This window comes from Panthera uncia (genome assembly GCF_023721935.1).
Source record: "Panthera uncia isolate 11264 chromosome A3 unlocalized genomic scaffold, Puncia_PCG_1.0 HiC_scaffold_12, whole genome shotgun sequence".
Lineage (NCBI taxonomy): Eukaryota > Metazoa > Chordata > Mammalia > Carnivora > Felidae > Panthera > Panthera uncia.
In genome coordinates, this window is record NW_026057579.1 from 39,712,304 (window position 1) to 39,720,784 (window position 8,481).

General features: G+C 41.6%; 1 long non-coding RNA gene and 1 pseudogene across 1 annotated transcript in view; one reads left to right on the forward strand and one right to left on the reverse strand.

The window, feature by feature from the left end:
* Positions 1–1,166: 1,166 nt before the first annotated feature.
* On the reverse strand, positions 1,167–2,414 carry LOC125937382 (syntenin-1-like; annotated as a pseudogene).
* A 4,810-nt stretch (positions 2,415–7,224) lies between these two features.
* Positions 7,225–8,481, forward strand: part of LOC125937737 (uncharacterized) — an 18,742-nt gene continuing 17,485 nt past the window's right edge. Inside the window, exon 1 of the long non-coding RNA XR_007462497.1 lies at positions 7,225–7,308. This is a non-coding gene — a long non-coding RNA (uncharacterized LOC125937737). The remainder of the gene's footprint in view (positions 7,309–8,481) is intronic.

Consider the following 8,481-nt stretch of genomic DNA (forward strand, 5'->3'; position numbering starts at 1 on the left):
GGAGTTTCAAAGAACATGCTGAATCAGAAACCCAGATCTGGAATTTGTTTTTTAAAAAATAAACTCATTGGTAATTAATGATTAGCTTATTTTGGAATCATCAACTAGACAATATCAGAGTTCTGATTCAGTCCTAAAATGTTGGAATTCCTGACAGGACAAGTAAGTAATAGAGAAAATATCAGGATATCTGAGGTAGAAATAGATATTCTTCCCCTTTACAGTATTATAAATAAGTAGAAATTGTTCCCAGAAGCCTGACTTGTACCAGATACTTCAGGACTTAAAATTACCTCTCAGGTTTGAAATAATTCCATGGCAGCAAATTTTAAAGATGGTGGCATCCAGTGGAAAGTATGGGTGAGAAGAGGAGACTTTTGCTGCCCAGTAAGGCTCTACCAAGGTTATGTGAACCATGACAATTCACATCTAAACTATCATATAAACAAAACAGTTTAGGGAAGGTATAGTGAACAGAAGATTGGGATTTCAGATTTTTGGAAATCCTTGTCTGACACTCCAACAATTCCTTAGACACCATGTTCTTACCTTCAGTCTAACAGCAATTAGGTCGTTAGACTGGCTAAGAATGTGTTCAAATACTTTGAGGACTTTGCTGTTGACTACTCTTATGGTAGGAGAAACATGCATATAAAGTAGCTTCTTTGCAAGAAAACCATTAGTTAATACTCAGGAGAAGTTTTCTTGGTTGTGTTAGTTTTAGCAATTTCAAAAGTATGTGAATGACAGAACAATAGAACCCTAGACTAGATTATACCAGGAACATGTGTGTGTGTGTGTGTGTGTGTGTGTGTGAAATACGGAAGCACATGCCGGGAAAGTAGCTCAAAATAGCTCAAAGTAGAATAGTGGATCAGGAAAAGCTAAGTTATTTTTTTTTAAACCTTATACATATTTAATTAAAATGGAATAGGCATAAACCAAAAAGAAAAAAAAATAGGATAAAGAGTCACTACCATTTTGTTTGCTTCCATTGTGCCATGATTTTTTTTAAGTTTATTTAATTTTGAGAGAGAGAGAGAGAGAGAGAGAGAGAGTGCGCATGAGCGGGGGAGGGGCAGAGAGGCAGACAGAGAATCTGAAGTAGGCTCCAGGCTCTGAGCTGTCCACACAGAGACTGACTCAGAGCTCAAACCCATGAGCCATGAGACCTGAGCCAAAGTTGGACACTAACCAACTGAGCCACCCAGGCACCCGTCCTCGACTGTGCCATGATTTTTAAACCTCAGGAATGGTGTGATCCATCAGGCTTTTCATAATGCTTGGTGCCATCCATTTAATAATATAAAATGGATATTGTAGTTGAATAATATATTCAAAGATAAAATTAGGCATGGTTGTAATAGTAACTATAGTCTCAGATGTTGACCATATGTTTGCAGTTTGAGAGTCCTTCAACCCAATGACATTGTACCCACCAACTTCACAGATGCTGTGTTCTGTGAGAAGACCGATTCTGGCTGCCGAACTATCTTTCACTATGGGTGTTATCTTTCCATTTTTATTTTTATTATTTTTTAAATGTTTATTTATTTTTGAGAGACAGAGCACGAGCAGGGGAGGGGCCGAGAGAGAAGGAGATACAGAATCCGAAGCAGGTTCCAGGCTCTGAGCTGTCAGCACAGAGCTTGACATGGAGCTCGAACTCACAAACCCTGAGATAGTGACCCGAACCAAAGTCGGGTGCTTAACAGACTGAGCCACCCAGATGCTCCATCTTTCCATTTTTAAAGATAAAGCCAACATGTCCAGTACTACCTTCACACAAGGTGATTGTCCGTTCAGAGGGCCTGTCCTGGAATCTGTTTGGAGGCCCTGTCCTGGAACATCCTGGACAGTCAGTAATCTTCTCTCAAAGGCCTTGTGCTTCATCATGCTCCAGCCTCTGCACAGTTTTCCAAGCTGATCTGGAGTACGTGGTCTCCAAATCTCAGACCAACCAATCAGGCAGGAGATTTTGCCTGGACCAGCTGAACAAATACACCATTATTACTGATATTATTACTGATTTAAGCCTGAGCCTAATTTCTCCATCTTGGTCCTTACACAAAATGACTTCCCCAAACCCATGCTTAACTTATGCTCCACAAAGTCCAACATCGTGGCCAGTTATGGGAGCCACCACATTCCTGCTGGAAGGTCTTGCTACCAGCTGCCCCTGATCTGATGCTCCAAGGACCAAGGCTCTATTTGCAGGGATTTCTTCTTCATTAAAACTCAGGCCCACGTACCAAGAGAGCTCCAGTTGCGTTCGGTAAAGAGATTTCCCTCTTGGAGATGGGAGCAGAAGCTTCAGATGAAATTGCTGGTTTGGCAGCATTTGCAGAAAAGGCAGCTTGAGCCCGAATTACTTTGCCTACTTTCAGGTCTTCAAGAGATGGCTACAGAGACATTTTTGCAGGACTTTTCTAGGCCCCAAGGACCTGTTCTCTGCCACCACCTCCCAGTAGCTGGTGCAGACTTCCATGAGCAGATGAGAGAAGAGCCGCACCTATTGTTGGTTTTGAAAAAAATCTTTCGAACTTACTGGAAGTAATTCGAGAAAACCAGAACTTGAAGACATTAATTACAGGTATACACTGTGTGAGTCCAAATGTTCAGTTCTTGGAATTTAAAATAATTCACTACATTTACAATTTAATTAATTAATTAATTAATAATAATTAAGTCTATATGTATTAAGTGTTAAATGAATATTTGATATTTTTAAAAAGTACACCATAGTTTATTTCAATTGTGTGGATATAGCATAAACATGGCAATAACCTAAATGTTTATTAGAAGGTTGGGTGGTAAACATGGGTCAAATCCTTAGTAGAATGGAGTACATCCATTAAAATACAACAAAATAGATTTATATTTATGTATAATAGAAACATTTAAATAACATACTTTAAGTTAAAAATCAGGCTACAGAACATCTTTTATGGTATAATCTTATTTTTATTCAATTATACATTCTATCTAAGCTCATAAAGAGATCTAGAAATTTATTCTCTAAAATGTTTGTGATGTTTGCCCCTGGAGAAAAATCACCACTGCATCTGAATAAATTGACTGTCTCAAACTTTACAGTATGTTACAATGGGCACATGTTTCATAAACACACTCAAGGGTCTGATCTCATGCACAAAAGACTGTGACACAGGTTGTGCCTCTCTGCTGAGGCCACGGCCACAGGAGCTGAGTTTACATGTATGCTTGCAAGATGATGCTGGCTGTCACGGAGAGCTGCACAATGGGATGTCTACTGATTCAGCCGCTTTTAGGTAGCATCTCCTGGGTCTGGAATAACTCAGGGAGTCAGTACAAGGAGTGGACTAGTATGTAACCCATGAACCTGTATCCAGGTTGGCAGCCTGGGAAAGGGAAGACAGCACCAAGGCTCCCTTTCGTGTCACCAGAGCTGCCTGACTGCCTTCTTATGGCTTGTAAAGCAGCTGTTACTTCCTATTTTACAGTGAGCCAAAGAGAGGAAGACAGATTCAGAGGCTCATATGGAAAGCATCCTTGGCCCATGTATGTTGGACTAGTGTGAACAGGGTCTCTGAGATGAACAGGTATCTTCTGACATTTGAGGTGAGTCACCTGCATATAGGTATATGCAGGTATATAGGTCATATCTTGCCTTATGTGCTTGAGTATTTCGACTTAAAATTCCCATAGTGTGACCCACCAAAGACTTAATTTACAGAGCGTTTCAAAACCACATTCTTACAGTTGTCTGTTAGGATACTTTCAATGAAAATGACCACCTAGCATTTATTTTATGGGAAATTACACTTTCATGCTTATAAATGCAAGTATCTTAAATGATAGTTCTCATGGTTGCAAATCCTCATAGGAAAAATATGTGCTGTAGGAGTGAAAACTTTACAAGCTGATTTGAAAATAGTTTGGCAGCTGGTATACAATTTCAACATAGCTTTAATCAAAAAATATGTTCTAACAAATTGGCAGGAAAACTTGAAGAGAGTAAGTCCCACAAACACGATGATCTGACCACAGTGCTTCAGTTCCTGTTGCTGGGAATTTCCCTCAAAGAAACAAGCAACAGTGTCAGAAGTCCTTTTGTCCACCTGAAGAAACAGGATAGCACAGTTTATGAGGCTTTGTTAGTTTGGCTTTCCTGGATTCAGCCATTTGATGGTCTCCAGCATTTCTATGTGCTGTTTTTATGTTGCATTAAATGGAATTTTTTCCATGCTTTTATGCATGTTTTTGTTTATATAGGAGTGGACATATCACACCTCTGACTCCAGGGTTGCTGGCTCAGAGATTCTCCACCTACCTGGAAATGAGTTCATTCTTCCGGCAACTCTGTACTTCCCAAACCTATAATTACACAACTTAGAGTCATGTACAACCTTGGACCTGTAAGGGATGATCTATGTATTCTATTCTCATCCCAGCTTGTCACAGATACATGAAATAGGGCCCCAGAAAAGTCCTGAGTGTGCTCAGGTTTCCAGAGCCAAATCAGCAGTAGGGAAAACCAGAGACTGGGTTTCAGCTCCCAAGCCTGCAGTTTTCTTGGGTGGTTTCTTTTGTCATTGTTAGATCTCATTTTGACAGCTCATGTTTTTTTCTCTGTTCACCCAGTACAGCCGGAGGCTATTTAAAATGGATTCGTAGTAAAAGTCATTCGAGATGATGCAAAATGAGAGAGACAAACGTGTACCCTGCTAAAGGGTTTTTCCCAAAACACTTCTAGCCCTATAACGATATTTGAAGTCTTGGTCTCCTCTTCTCTTCTCTATGTCCATCCACCATGTTTGTCCTTTAGAGGCATAGCTGGGGGATGAAGAGCCCAAGCTCTATACACCTCTGTCTTCCCTTCACATGGGCAGTTGATTTGTACTAATCAAAAAAACATGCACATATATATTTATCTCTTTTGAGTTTACAACATTATGGTAATTTCTCTTCATTAGACCAATGTTTATATGATTTACAGCAATTGCCTTTAGCTCTGAGAACACTTTTCAGACACCCAAGCAAACATCAAAGAATCTGACTGTAATTCTACACTCAGTCAGCAGTAAATGCCCTGTTCCTATGTGTCCACAATGATGTATTTTGATGAGAATAAAGGTACACCATTTCAGATATCCTTCAGTTTCCAAATCACCACTGACCTACATTTAAATGACTATGGATGCTCTTTCTTCTGTTAATAAGCTTCCTATCCTTATGTGTTAGATATAGAATGGGGGAAATTAGAAGTGGTAAACAGATTTAACAACTGTGATACTGGATGAAGCGGCCCAGATTTCAAATCCTGGAAGTATTTCCCTGAACTGATGGTTGATAACCTCCAGAAACCAAACACTGGGTTCAAAGTAAGTCTACCATTGAACTCTTCATCCACATGTGACAGGCGGGGTGGTTCATTCTGCCACTTTTTAAAATGCTCCAATAGGGCATACCTCTGCACGTCTTTACTTTAGAGCCTCCAGTATACTCAGGAATATATGTCCGATTCGCTTATGGGCTCATTAGGATACTTCTCCCCAAAGAAACTGGGACATAACTCTCCGCTCCTTAGATGTGGGCTGTGTATGATGACCTTTTTCAACAACTGTACAAAAAGGGGGAAAAGATTAACTTTACAGTGAAGAAACCTGAAAAAAAATGACCTCATCCAGGTGATACAGGTTAACACCAACACAATGTCATGTTGATCGAATGCACATGTGATGAAAATGGCACTTTACCCAACCACATAATCCCAGTCTAGTAATGAAAACTAGGCATATGGATTCCAAGTAAGTGACATTGTACAAAATACCTGACCGTCATCCTCAAAACCACTGAGGTCATAAAAACAAGAAAAGTCTGAGAAACAGTCACAGCCAAGAGGAACTTAGGAAGACATTAGTACTGTGTAAGTTGATACTCTGAAATGAGGACTTTAAGGAAAAAATAAGCAAATCTGAATAAAATATGAATGTTAATAATAATGTATCAACATTAGTTCATTAATTGTGATAAATATACCAAACTGATGTAAGATTTTATAATAAAGACAAACTGGATATTGAGTATATGAAAACGTTCTGCATTATTTGCACAGTCATCTATAAATCTAAAATTGTTCCACAATAAAGATTTTGTTAAAAGTTCATCACACGCATTTATTGACCATAATACACTTATTCGAAAAGCAACTTTGGGGGTGACAGCAGGCAGACACTAGAGCCTTTGCTACCAAGGGTGCCGTAGTCTTCACCAACATGGTCTCTAGTCAAAGGAGCAGCCCAGAGTCCCCGGGACCGGAGCCCTTGCCATAGTGAGACCTGCCCTTGGGTCCCGACTTGCTGTCACCCCACACTTTCTGGAATTAGGATGCCACAGCTCCTCACCACCCACAGAACTGTGCTGATGCTGTGCTGCTGCCCTACCCCTGGGCCCTAAGTCAGGCTTTTGACCTGCCATCCCTGGGGCCACACTGTGGCTGCACTTTACACCCTGGGCCCAAGTCACTGCCGTGTCCTCATTCCTAGGCTCATGCTACTGCTACATCTCACCCCCAGCCCCAAACCTGAGCCCAGCTGGTGAGCCCCAGAGGCTCAGTGGTGGTCTACACACTCTCAAACCTCACACAACAGCTCCACCACTGCAGCTGCTGTTCCTGTGTCCCATGTCCCAGGTGCCACAGCAGCTAAACGTACCCCTTTCTCTAGCTCCGCTGCCCCTCTGAGTGCTGTATGCCTGACCCGATGCCAAGAGGGCTCCCCTCAGCTTAGCTCTTGCTCCCTTGGAGAAAAAGGAAGATAAGAGGACCTCAGAAGCCTTTGCCACCAAAGACCCCAATGGCCTTTGCCACTGAATGTCCAGCACACTCCCCTAGGACCCCTGCAGTGTTCCCCAGCACTGACCTCAGTTCACAGAGCTGTACAAATACCCTACTGCCATGCCCTCCCCAGAACTAGAGATTCTGCCCCCTACCCTCCCCCTTTGCCACCCCTCCAAGCTGGTGTAGTGCAAAAGGCCAGGAGAGGTGCTGCTCCCTCCACTGCACAGACATGAGATAATTTTTGTTTCTAGGGACAAAGAGGACTAGATATTAGCTGTAACTGCTACATGATGACTTGGGTATGTTCTGATGACAGGCCCTTCCATCCATGAAATGATGGAATTCTGAGAGTGAGTCCTACCAGCATTCTTCTTAATATGTCAGCAGCACTGCAATAATGGAAATTCAGGAACACCTCAAGAGTTACAGCAGAAAGAGGCAGGGAGATTATCTTGTTCCATAAATTGCAGAAATGAAACCAGATCAATGTAAGCCCTCATCATAAATCATTCTCATTGGGAAATTCAGCCATTGGCACTATCTTCCTGGTGGAGGGAAGGAGACACACATCTGTTATCAGTAAATATTCTGTCTGACAATAGAGGACTCTCCTTGTCTGGGTGTAAATAGTACAACTGGTTTAGGCCCACTAAGCTGTTCTAGATTTCAAACAAAAACAGCTGGGTATGTATATCCTGAGCCAGAAAATAGCCTCACTCTAGCAGTTGGAAGATAAATACCAAGCCAGAGGGCCTGAAAGAGACTGGGCATTAAATAGAGACAAGACAGCATTAAATATACTTGTGTGGGAGCCAACATTTCGAACTGTGAGACATTAGGAATCTATTGACAACCTATTAAATGTAAATGTCTATTAACAGACTGTTAGCAGAGGGTGATAAAAAGAATATTTATACTTCAGTGCCATGGTATAAAAATGAAACCTGGGGCACCTGGGTGGCTCAGTTAAGCATCTGACTTTGGCTCAGGTCATGATCTCATGGTTTGTGAGTTTGAGCCCCACATTGGGCTCTCTGCTGACGGCTCAGAGCCTGGAGCCTGCTTCAGATTCTGTGTCTCCCCCTCTCTCTGTCCCCCCCCCCCCACTGATGCTATGTCCCTCTCTCTCTCAAAAATAAATTAAAAAATTAAAAAAATAAAAAATAAAAATAAAAATGAAACCTGGCATGATTGTTTGTACACTGACGAGCTGTACCCTAGGCAGCTGCCACATGCTGTCTCACAGGGAGAGCCTGTCTCCTTTCCTGCCATCTCACTTGATATTTGTCTGGAATAGGGGCCTGTAGCAGTGTGACAGGCATCCCCTGTGGTCCCCTAGCCTGAGTTTGCAAGTGATCGCACCCTACCACAGCTGACAAGCTCATCACAGAAGCGTTTTGAGTCCTACTTATTGACTTTAGGGTTTCATGTGCATATACATGAGAAAGATACACACAGGGCTTATTGGGGAAAACTGTATCTACTACCAGAGATTTCATCAACTATCTACAGTAGTACCTGGAGTCCTTCCTTCTCAAGAGGAAGACTTTTTATCTGAACAGTGTGAAATAAGAGCTCCAGAATCTTCCAGATTTGGTTGGGATTCTAGCTCACCATTTAATGGACTGTGTGATTTCAGTTACATTAAAAAAAAAAAAAAA